The sequence below is a fragment of the Gigantopelta aegis genome, chromosome 3 (assembly GCF_016097555.1).
Source record: "Gigantopelta aegis isolate Gae_Host chromosome 3, Gae_host_genome, whole genome shotgun sequence".
Lineage (NCBI taxonomy): Eukaryota > Metazoa > Mollusca > Gastropoda > Neomphalida > Peltospiridae > Gigantopelta > Gigantopelta aegis.
The window spans coordinates 10,797,052-10,810,682 of NC_054701.1; positions in this window are offsets into that span (position 1 = coordinate 10,797,052).

A 13,631-nucleotide genomic window follows, 5' to 3' on the forward strand; every position below is an offset into this window, starting at 1 on the left:
GAATTTCAAGCGCCCCGAAAAATCAAGTGGTTAACAGATGCATTTATTGTTTAGCGGGGATCTGTATTGATATTTCTGTGGAAAATTACTACGTATATAGGTATGCCTAATAGACGTCAGTGTACTTTTGTATACTGTAGATCTTTATAAACGTTGCATCCCCTCCTACAACTAAATTCTGTATCCGCCTTTGTAATATTGTTACTTAAATTATCGCGTGTGGATCAGTTTTCCTATAGCATTTATAACGGTTTATAAATACCATCCTTGTAACGATTCAGACGTTTAATAACTACGTTTCACTGGTACTGTTACAGTAATGACGGTTTCATAGCCGTTTGTTCCATCATTAACACGGCAGAATACTTCATTTACGCACAATGATTTTATAACTTATTTATGTAAACGGTCGCACAATGACATTTTACTTGTATAGATTGGGTTATAAACATGAGATAGTTCGAATCTCAGTCACGCTATGACGCAGTTAACATTGTCAAGAAGATATGTCACAGTTATTAATTAACAATATTTTTTCTTTATTTATGCATATATTCAGGATCAGATTCAAAGGGGTAGGAGTTGTTCTCTTTTGTCTTTGTGGCACTCGCACTCAACGAATATCGTGGCTCGTTCGTAAATAAAGGTGTTTTTTTTCCCAATAATATGACTTAATAAGATAATTTCTTAAATTATTATATAATGGACAGGTCAATATAAAATGAAATTCGTCTTCAATGTCATTATACCTCTTGAATTTTTATATTGATGTTGTTCATCACTTAATGTTTGCATTTACCATAGTTTGACACACAATAACCGATGTATTTTTCGTGCTGGGGTGTCATTAACCATTCATTCATTCAATCAATGTTATTAGCACATACACAACATATTATTTTCGTTTTATCAATATTTTCTTATCTGCCAGTTTCGCTGGCTAGACTGTGGGTTGACAATCGGTCTTTAGATATATTTATTCTAAAATCAAGGGGTCCAACCTAAACCTTATGACACATGCTTGAACTTCATAAGCCACTACCAAAATGGCGGATAAAGCTCGCTTCGCTACACGACAGTGAGTACATTTTGTCTTACAGCAGTATGCTAAATGTCTTTCTGATTAAAATAATATTGCGATACGGCTCTAGAAAGAATATTCTATACATCTGTTTACTTAATTCCCGATTTTGTTCAACCGAAAAAAAGCTACTGAAGAACAACCGCGTTGTTTTGACGGCCAAAACAAACACGATCAAATTTTTGTGTGTTATTTGAACGAAATGAGTTATATTTATATACTTGAAAAGTGTCATGATGAAAGTTTGTATACCATGGAAGCTAAATTATGCAAATACGTTTTGGAAAGTCACTCTATAATTATCCATCCAAGAATTTTCTTATAGTTTAGGCACATCTTCGTCTGCTCCCCCAGGTTTAGGACACCTAATCGTATGTTCCAATCTTTTATTTTTAGGTCAGTTTGTGAAGACTGCGGCCAACTATACTCTGGAAGGTCTGCCGTCCTCAAACATGTGGTTGTCCATCACGGCAGACCAGGCGGGCACCAGGACACTGCGTTTTCAGATTCATTGGAATGAATGATCTAGTTTTTATATATTGTTTAATAAATCGACATTATAATGCCATGTAGTATTAGTTTGTTATTAGTCCCCCACGGGACACCCAAAACACCAATCCTAATATATAGATACATGCCGTCTATCTCGAATAGGTCACTGTGACCTTGACTCTGACCCTTGACCTACATCTGGGGGTTTCAAATGTGTTTAGACAAAAATTAATGACAATATGACGTAAGTTGTATTGTGTACATAAAGGTTCCACAAAGAGTGACGGTTGATTATTGTATTTATTTTACTCTCGTTAATTAAGACATGGGCTTTAGTCTTAGGTGACGTTTTGTAAATTAACTAACGTGAGTGACATAAGTAAGATAGTCAACCGTCACGAATTGAGAAACCTATTGTATAAATGAGGCCGTCAAGGGACGGTTCATCTAAAACTTACACTCTGAGATGCGAATGACAAATTCTTCTTAAATCGCTTTTCTCCTTTTGTGATGATCTCTGTTGTGGTGGTATTGGAATTTTTTTGTTGAATGTAGGACTTACATCTATAGGTGTTGATATGGAAGATGATTTCTTAAATGGACTCGAGGAAACACATTTATTTGTGCAATTTGTAAAGTCTGAGGTACGACAATTACACAGCCTTTTGCCAGAACTGGATATCCTAGGTGTCAGACGGGAAACAACTTTCCTCTTTCGTGATTGGTAAAGGCCTAACTTAACTGGCCTCTTTTTGTATCTCCTCATTACTGAAAACAAAACACACACCTTAAGTTGAAATATATAATCATGATATTTTAGGGGTACAAATACAAATATAAATTTTTGAAGTAAACGAAATCTTGGCTTAAACCCGGGGCAGCAGACGAAGATGTGCCTAAACTATAAGAAATGTCTTGGATGAACAATTATAAAATGACTTTCTGAAACGTATTTACTTAATTTAGCTCTCGGGGTATACAAGCTTTCATCATGACACTTTCAAAGTATATAAATATAACTTGTTTCGTTAAAATAACACCAACAATTTTGATTATGTTTGTTTTGACCGTCAAAACAACGAGTTATTTCTTCAATAGCTTTTTTTCGGTTGAACAAAATCGAGAATTATGTAAACAGATGGATAGAGTATTCATTCTAGAGCCGTATCGCAATATTATTTTAATCAGAAAGGCATTTAGTATGCTGCTTAAGACAAAATTTACTCACCGTCGTGTATCGAAGAGAGCTTTATCCGCCATTTTGGTAGAGGTATACGAAGTTCAAGCACGTGTCATACGGTTTAGATTGGACCCCTTGAAAATGTACAGGAAAATATTTACTAATATCTATTAGGCCTATATATACTCTTCAAAAAAGTAGGGGAACTCTAATAAGAATTTACAACTGACAAAATTGTAAGGTATATTAGCTGTGGGGAATGGTTATATGATAATAGTGAATTAATTGGGCAAACATTACAACCGGTAGTTCAATATTACAGTAGGTTTTATGACCACCAAAGATCTTGGAGGACGATTGGGGTCAGAAGTGAAATTTGAAAGTTGATGGTTTTTGTCAGTAAATCGCAAATTCAAACAATAAAAATGACTAAAGACAAAAGAAAACAATAAAAATGTATGATCAACAGAATTAAAAAGATTGACAGAAATAATGTTCCACAGTGATTAATGGACCTTCTTGGAAATTGTCAAAATCGTGAATGACATCCCACGCACGTGTACGGGGCAACTGCATAATGCATGTGCAAACTATGGCATGTGTTTCGGTGTGTTGATAAACAGACCTGAACGTTCTTTACTAGGATGTCTGTGGTCTAGTTGATATTAATATTTCAGGTTCCCCTACGTTTTTTGAAGAGTATATATAGTAATCTTCCACAATTAAAGAAACCAGACAAAGATGTTCCTAGATATTTTTATCCGAGTTCGAAACACGAGCAGATACTCCATTGTAAAGTTCGTCTAGACATCAGCGATCTTAGTGGCCACAAATTATTTCGATATATCGGAGATGATCAAGTGTGGTCTTGTGCGCATCCTATTGAAGATACAGAGCATTTCCCGTCAAATTATTTACATCTAAATTATAAAAATATATGGGGAATCCAGAATTTAGTGAACAAGAAAATGAAATTATTAAATCAACTTTAAAATTCATTATTGCTACTAAATGGTTTTGCTAAAATTAAGACTTAAAAATTATAGGCCGAAGTTAAAGCCTGTTTATGTCTTACACACATGTCACTACACACATGTACAGTGCTTGAACCCCAAAACACGCTTTTTGGGGACGAGACGTAGCCTAGTGATAAAGCGCTCGCTTGATGCGCGGTCGGTCTGGGATCGATCCCAGTCAGTGGGCCCATTGGGCTATTTTTCGCTCCATCCAGTGCACCATGACTGGTAAATCCCGTCTGAGGGATGGTGCATATAAAAGATCCCTTGCAGCTAATCGAAAAGAGTAGCCCATGAAGTGGTGACAGCGGGTTTCCTCTTATTTTAAAATGTCCTTCCTTCCCAACACACGCTTCGTAAATTCGGCCCTCTATGTTTGGAATTATCCCAATCATTGCACAAGTTCTGACGTTTCCTATTCACTATATCCCCTCCTGTACTTCTTCACCCCCGTCTCTTTCTCTTCCCTTTTCTACCAGTATATTATGTAGGTATAACAATAATGTTATGTGTTCATATCTTGTAATGTGACCGCTTGTAAAATGTAGGCTAGTGAGTGATTTTAATATATACTGAAACACAATGAAAACGCAAAAACAACTTTTCATTGCAAATAACGACAAACTATTAATGAATTGATGGATAATGTAATATGACATTAATGACTGGTATTCATGAGATACATTCACATGGAAACATGGCCAGTTCGTAATCGAAAAGTTCAACACCCCCCCCCCCCCCCCCCCCACCCCCATCAAGGTCAGTATCTGGTGTGTCCACCATTGGCCCGTGAGCATACGTGAAGACGACGGGGAAAGGATTGGCACAAACATCTCAAATAAGCCACAGGAATGTTCCTCCACTCCTCCTGCAACGCCTGTGCAAGCTCAGCGACGTTACGCGATGGTGGCTGGCGGTGACGTACACGACGTCCCAACTCATCCCACATGTGTTCAATTGGGTTCAAATCCGGTGAAACAGCGAGCCAGTTCATAACGGTGACACCGACTTGTTGCAGGAATGCCTGGGTAATTCTTGCAGTATGTAGACGGGCATTGTCTTGTTGAAACAGAAGGGGACCTCCTAGTCTTCGGTGACGGCGCAAAAGTGGCTGGAGAACTGGTCTTAGAATAACGTCAACATAACACTGGGCTGTAAGGGCATCGTGGACAATGATGAGATCACTCCTGAAATCACAGTTGATTGCCCCCCACACCATCAGACAACCGCCGCCAAACCGATCACGTTCCCTCACACATCCGTCAGCGTACCGTTCATGGAGTCTCCTGTACACACGTGCTCTTCCATCGGCAAAGCAGACAGAGAAACGTGACTCATCTGAGAAAACAATGCTCCGGTAAAAGGCTGGTGGATGATTACCATTCTGGAGATCAAACTGTAGTCTCGCAGCACGATGTCGTGGTGTCATGATGTTACTGTTGTACGGGCGTCTGCATCTGAGTCCAGCCGTTCTGAATCGACATCGGATGGATAGGCCTTCCATGACGTCCTATCGTGTTGATTATCGTCGCAGTTCTGAACCGGTCACGGAGGTGGTGTCGTCGAATCTGCCGATCTTGGCATGGGGTCGTAACGGGACGTTGACCAGATCGAGGTCGATCACGGACACTCCCGGTCTGTTGGTGACTTTCAACAAGTCGTCCAATAGTTGATGGATGGACTCTGAAGGTCCTAGCAACTTGGCTTTGCGAAGTCCCCCCTTGAACCATGCCCAGCGCTCGCTCCCTTTGTTCTTCTCCAAGTCGTGGCATTCTTAATGTGATGAGGAATATGACACCGTTATGTGACCACATACTGGCATTTCACGTGCATTGCATGCAGCATGATTGAGCATGTAATGAATGCATTTCACACCATTTTGTGTGTTTCTGCTATTGTATGTGTAACGAGAACAAAACCAGGATTAAAACCCAGACAAAAGTACCAATCAATGGCTTCCTCTCATAAATTGTTATTTTAAGTCCAATAAATATATTTTTCATTAATCACAACAAAATATTGAAAAATATCAGTTTTGCATTTTCATTGTGTGTCTGTATAGGTCAAGCCCGTTGATCAATCCCATTGTAATGTCTTGTTGAATAAATATTGTTTAAACCTGTACACTGATGTATGATTTTGTTTGTTTGTTTTGTTTAACGATACCACTGGAGCACATCGATTAATTAATCATCGGCTATTGGATGTCAAACATTTGGTAATTCTGACTCGTAGTCATCAGAGAAAAACCGCTACATTTTGTTTTAATGCAGCAAGGGATCTTTTAATCTTTTATATGCACTTTCCAACAGACAGGAAAGCACAAACCACGGCCTCTGTCCAGTTGTGGTGTACTGGTTGGGACGAGAAAAAAATCAGCTGAATGGATCCACCGAGATGGTTCGATCCTGCGACGCAAGCACCTCAAGCGAGCACTCAACTGACTGAGTTAAATCCCGCCCCACTGCTGTATGACCTACGAACTTGAATGGGTCCGGCAGACAAAATGTCAAATGATTTTGACGTCTGGGTCTGTAGTTTTTCCGCATTATCGATGTATTATACTAACAACGTTAATATCTTTAGATATTTTTTTTTCTACTATAAACACTACCAACAATAATTATGAGAATCTCACATTTCTTAATATACATCTTTCCTCATATATGTTACCACCCCCCCCCCCCCAAAAAAAAAAATAATATATATATATATAAAAAAAATATAAAATAATTAATTAATTTAAAAAATCGAACATTGTGCAGCCGTTAAATATATATATCGTCTGTTGCCAGTGTATTTCATTTCAACTTATTTTCGTGCTTATATCCAATTAATTTAAGCACGCTGTCCTGGGTACACACCTCTGCTATCTGGGTTGTCTGTCCAGGCCAGAGGATTAGTTGTTAGTGGTTAGTTAAAAGATAGTAACGCAAAACAGGATCACAGTCGAACGATTTGGGGGGTCTTCATTTAAAAATATATATATATATTACACTTCAAACAGGATGCTTATGGTTTTACAATATCAATAAAGCTATTAAAGGAATGCTTAAGCAAAGCTTTTGGACTGGTATGCATATTCAGCGATATATAATGCACATTATTGCTTAATATCAACAAGTATAATCTTATATATAATTAATAAAACGGTTAAATGTGATGGCTATTATATATAACGGACGCAGCCATTTTGTACCATCCCAGTGAATACGCTCTCTGGCGAGCCGGTGGTTAAGTAATACTTAACGTGTCAAGTCAAGAATTAATCTTAGAACTAAAGAAACATGCGTACCTGATTTCTGCGGATGCATCGCAATGTTCTGTAATAAAATCCATCCCAGTAAGCCAGCAATAAGCATATATTATTTTTCAATACAAAATAAACCACCATTATCAAAGTGGCTACACAAGTCGAAATAATTGTACCATGTTTTGTCCATGCATTAACCTACGAACTGAAATGATACACGGAGTGTTTCTTAGTTAATTGGTATATTATGTTAGGTTCCTCTACCTGTGATTCCTGATTGGCAGGTGTATATGTGATAGGTAACCAGACGAGCCGATTAATTACCGCTGTCTAGACACATAAAATACATACCGGTATTGTGTAATAACCTGTCGCCCCTAAAATGGTAATGTACATGGTTTATTACTGTAAATAGTTCTGTAGAACTATTGATTAAGTAGACTTTCCCACCTAAAATCACAGAACTGACCAATTACGTAGTCCCACAGAAAAGAAAATTATCACTTGGGTATCGTGGGTTGTTGTTTTTGCTCCAAGGTAGCATACCAATAGGTCTAATAGTGTACATTTTCCCTTTCGATTACTTAACATAGAAAAATACTATAACCCTATTTCGTTCCGTTACGGCAACTTGAAATATATTTAGTTAAATAGTTTATTATATCATCACGTCATTTATGTTCTTGTACAAGTCAGGTTGATCAAAGAGATGCGCTTTGTCGTAAATTACTGATTTTGTTTACACTGCGCATACAGGAGTTGGTCGGAGCTGACGTCACTTTGCCCCAAGCTAGAGTACCGGACGCATCAAAAACAAAAGAAAATGGCTGCCCCCAGTTAGCAGGAATAATCACGTTTTTTTTTTTTTTATTAACTCTAAAGTACGAGTTTTTCAATTGTTAAAGTGTCAGTATGTGTTGGTGATCCGGGTATGCATCTTTCCAACACATGTTTGAGTTTACCCTTTAAAGATAGCATTAATGTCTATGTTTTAGGGGTAGATAACATTATTTGATAGGAAATCATGATTTTGTCAGTAATTTTATTAGTTTTGACATAAATGTGTAAAAAGGTGTCGTCAAAACAAATCTCTAATTATAGAGTGTACGCATGAATATATGCTAATTAACACAAACATGTGCTGATTCTGTCAACTTTACAGTTCAAGTTCTAATATTATTTATAGTGAATCTGGTGTTAACTCTCCATAACCAAATTGTTAGAACGCAACACAGCCCCACAGATTTAACGCAAATAAAATGATTTTAAAACCAGACGTTTCCATAGTGTTGTATAGAGAACACTTTTATTTATTTGTTCCACTCATTCCTTTTTTTTCTTTTGCATAAAAAAATTAGATTTTTGTAAAGATTTTTCCCTAAAACAAATAGCCAGAACTGGTATGTCAAAGAACATGGTATGTGATATTCTGATGCAAATAAAATATCCCTAGCTACAAATGGAAATAAGTAGCGGGTTCCCCCTCTAAGACTATAGGTTAAAATTACCAAATATTTCACATCCAATAGCCGGTGATTAATAAATCAGTGCTCTAGTAGTGTCTTTAAAAAACCCAAATTAAATTAAAAGGAGTATGAAGTAATATTTACAGGCTGTATTCTATCATTCGTAGGGCTTGTGTTGGGGTTGATGTCTCATTCGCAGAGTGCATATGGATTAAAACTATTTATTATCCAACAGTCACAGTGTACCAGTGGCAGAATTCCTTTATGAGGCATTCTAAACCGTTGTATCCAGTGCGCGGGTGTTAGAGTGGAGCAACCCCTTCATCTCTCAAATGCCTCTATATTTTTTTCTTCTTTCATTGGGAGATGTCTCTTGGGAAGATTCTCATACAAAATAATGAATCATTTTGAGAGTACTGCTAAAGCAATACATGTCCCCTACCTGACCCAACAGTTTTTCGTATCTCTTAATTTCAAGAGCCAAACCTCTGTAAAAAGTGAGTGAATCAGTATGAAGTCAAACTTGATCTGCAGCATTACAAGATAAAAAGCTATACACAAAATATTCAGGTTAATATCTCAAGGCCTTCTGAAAAAAAAAAAGTGTTCGGAAAACAAATTTCCACATCGCCTAAGTTCAAGGGCCATAATCTTGAAAGTCAAACTTGATATGTAACTGTACACAATAAAGTTGGACCGTTAGGGGACTAATAATGTGGGTGCCCTTGTTACAAGTTGGATACCCAACCTAGAAACATTCTGTATCTGCCCCCGAGTGGACTAAAACGGCCAGGGAAAACGGCCTGACGACGGACCGTGCTTGGTTTTTCACTGTTGAATAAAAAAAACACTGCTATATTGTCATATTAAAGTGCACGCAAGCAGTTAGGCTACGGGAGGTTCGAAGATCACATAATTTTACGTGTACTTCACGGGCACACGTAGACTTGCGACTACTTCGTGAATACTACACCAATCGTTAAGTGGTGCTTATGAGGAGCTTGCGTCCACGTCAACAGCTACGTGTGCTTTATGAATAACGCGGTCCATATGAAATAAAGGCGGGTGAGGTGTGGGGAGAACACTGTCTAGACGAGGGGCACAAGTCATGTTATCACCCGTTATATTTAAAATGGGGCAGGAAAAAAACCCCAACAAAAAAACAAAAAGTTCATTTTCGTCAAGAGGAGGGAGGAGGGTACAGCTCCACTCCTGGACCCGGTAACACACAGCACTCATAACACTTACGTCAGACGTACACCACACGTTATGTATGGTATAGGCCTACGTCTGACGTTACTGTTACGAGTGCTTTATGCTACCGGGCCCTGGTCTTACAGGTCTGGGAATAGCTAATCATGTGTGTGGTGGCAGTGCATTTTCCCCAGCTGTCCCGTGTAGAAATATCCATATGTTGACACCAAATAACCGGTTTAATATGGGCCCATGTGTTTTAACAAACGTTACTTTCCTTTAGTTACATGGTTACAACCAAAACAGTTTAAACTACATAGAAATATACTTTCACAAACATAGAACATGTCTTAATTCCTTATTGGGTTGAATCACGCTTTCAAAGATGAACATCCAATGGGTCCAATTAACCTGTAATTTGATTCATTATTAGACCGATTGCCTGGTCAAGGAATAACAACAGACCTACGTTAATGTTCATTAAGAACTGCCATCTAGAGTTCTATTAGGTTTAACACCATCGATAAGGATTAAGCTGTGTTATAGGACATTTCCACAAGGGATTTTCGACTCTACAAAATCAAGATATCTATTAAAGACGGGAATGCTTTTGATAGTAACAAAGGGGAAGTTAAAGGGACAGACCCTAGTTTTTAAACACTAAGATATATTTTTCATTATTAGAGCCGTTTATTAGGCCTATTACTGAAATCAAACTTTACTTGTATTTTATTGTTTAGATTATCCATTTCTGTACAATCGAAGTGTTCCTGGTCATCCTGGTGTTTCTAATAGCACAAAATGCAGTTTTATATTTTTAAAAACTCATGTGCGAAGTAACAGTAATGGAGTCGAGTTTTAGTCTTATTTTTAACGGTATTTCAACGTTTCAACTTCACAGATTCTTGTAACGTTATCCAAATGTGTTACAGTTTTGTAACTTAATCAAATTTAGTGTCCATTTTTACGGGTTGAAACTAGGGTCTGCCCCTTTAACACTCTCAACAAATTTTAAACAGAAATATATTCACCTACAAATGTACCACATAAGCACTTTCTAGAATTTGGATAACAAAAGTTTATTTTGTTTAACGACACCACTAGAGCACAGATTTATTCATCATCGCCTTTTGACAGTCATAGAGAAGGAACACACTACATTTTTCCATTAATAGCAAGGGATCTTTTAATATGCACCATCCCACAGACAGGATAGCACATACCATGGCCTTTGATATGCCATTTGTGGTGCATTGGCTGGAACAAGAAATAGCCAATGGGTCCTGGGCAGGGATCAATCCCAGACCGAGTGTGCATGCACTTTACCACTGGGCTATGTCCCGCCCCCTAATTTGGATCATGTTAAAACTCAAACAATCTCCATAGCCTCCATTTAGTTGTGGTTATCTATATTCTCAGATTGACCAGGTATATTCATGTTTTGTTTAATGACACCACTAGAGCACATTGATCTATTAATCATTGGCTATTGGATGTGAAACATTTGACAATTTTTGTCTACAGGAAACCTACTAGGGCAAGGCTAGCTGTGGCACTCAACAAATTCACCATGTTGATCTCAGGCTGTCCAGCACACCATTATGAACAAGAGTACCGGTGACGTACATGATACGCCCATCAGGAGTTTGATGGAAAACCATATCTATATTAAAGAATATGTTATGGGTAAGATTCAATTGTAACTCTGCGAAATTGCATTGGGATGGATGAACAGTTTGTTTTGGACCAATCACCATCTCAAATTGTTCCTACATGTGGTATGATGGTCCTGTAGGCATCTGTATTCAAGATATGATCTGGACAAGGATTTACTGTTATGTGCAGTAGACCGTGAAAAGTAAGTCACAGTGACCTAGTAATAGTATGTGACACACCACCATCCCAAGTTGTTCCTACATGTGAGGTTTGATGGTCCTGTATGTAAGATATGGTCCGAACATACATTTACTGTTATGTGTAGTAGACCGTAAAAAGTAGGTCGCAGTGACCTACAAATAGTACGCGACACACCGCCATCCCAAGTTGTTCCTACATGTGAGGTTTGATAGTCCTGTATGCATGTGTGTGCAAGATATGGTCCGGACAAGAAGAAGTTAACAGATGTACATATGGACAGACAGACAACCCCATACAATAAAACGACCCATAAATGGACGTATAAAATGTAGGATAAAAGTAGGAATGAAAATATATAAAAAAATAGGAAAATAGAAGGAAAAAGTAGGACTGAAACAGTATATGTAGCAACATTAATCATGCTCATACTGGGAAAACGAATGTGTTAAATCCAAAAAGTGGTATTACTGAGAACACATAAAAATATTTTTATGTTTAGCTCCTATTTTCAATTATATACAAAATAACATGAAAGTTATGTAACAGTCAGGTTACAGTTATTTGAAATATCTCAGATGGATGGATGGAGATGAAACCTGTTGTCTGAAATCCGTGACCTTTTGACCTTTGATGACCTACTTATTGACCCCAATTGAATACATCACTGGTGTGCGTGTACCTCTCCCCAATATCAATATGTGGAATGTCAGCTTGCTAGTAATATGCCCATTTTTATTCCCCCTTAGCTACAGCTACATTTTTGTTAACGTTAAAAATACGACCTTTTTCCATTTGTTACGCAAACACTACTTTGCAAAATAAATGAACACTAATACTTCGGATTTGTTACAAGCTATGTCCCCTACAGTTTTCAAGTTGTTAACACAAAAAAGAATTGATTATTAAGAGAATACTAATCAAATAAATGCTTATATTTAAGATTTTAAGCATTGCCTGACATCCGTGACCTTTTGACCTCTGATGACCTACCCATTGACCCCAATTGAATCTTTCACTGGTATGTGTGTACCTCTCCCCAATATCAATATGTTGACTGTCAGCTTGCTAAAGTGCTGTCGGAAATATAATAAATAGATTTTCGTCGATTATTTCTTACATATTAAACAGACAAGTAAATATTTTGTAAATATCTATTTAATTATTGTCTAAGTAATTTATCATTTACTTGTTTTGGCTCTCATTGATGTACAAGGTGGTGTTTACTCTTGAAATTAAAAGAAATAAGTCAGTAAACAGGTGATTTGTGCACTTTGTTGGAACAGACTATAACAAAGTTTGGTCAACATATGTCAATGTCATTGCTGTTACTATATGTGAGGGACTGTTTCTGATGATGGTTTACCCCTATTCCTCTCCTAAACTAAATATTTGTAGACATTTATAAGTAACTTTTGAGCAAAACTGTCAAGAACCATTTTGATTTTGTGACCTATTTTCCAGTATTAAAGGTGCTATCTCAAAGTTGCATAATGACAGCTATTACAAATCATGTTTTTATTAAATTTCACTTTAACATTTAAAGACTACACCTTTAACTATATGCCCATAAATGATTATAGGAAATGATTTTATCTACTAGTAGAAAATACATTTTAATTGGAGAATCTTTATCACAAACAGATGCTCATATATAACTTCTGATATAGCACCTTTAAGTGGTTGCAAGATGTGTAAATATAAATTTATATTCATTAAATATGCTGGTCAAAATTAATAATTTATGCTGCAATTCAAAATAACCAGTTATTTTGCAGTTTTAAATTAAAAGTTTGTTTAAGGGTAAATGAAATTGACACATATCCATCAAAATGTGTCATAGTCTGTTCCAATAAAGGTCACAATCTCCTGTTGACTAACATCTTTATTTTAATTTCAAGAGTAAACACCACCTTGTACATCAATGAGAGCCCAAACAAGTAAATGCTAAATTAGGTAGAGTATCATTAAATAGGTATTTACAAAATATTTACTTGTTAGTTTAATATGAAAGAAATAATTGACGAAAATCATTTTAATTCTATTTCCGACACTACTTTAGTAAACACTGATCTGGTTTAGAGATATGACCATT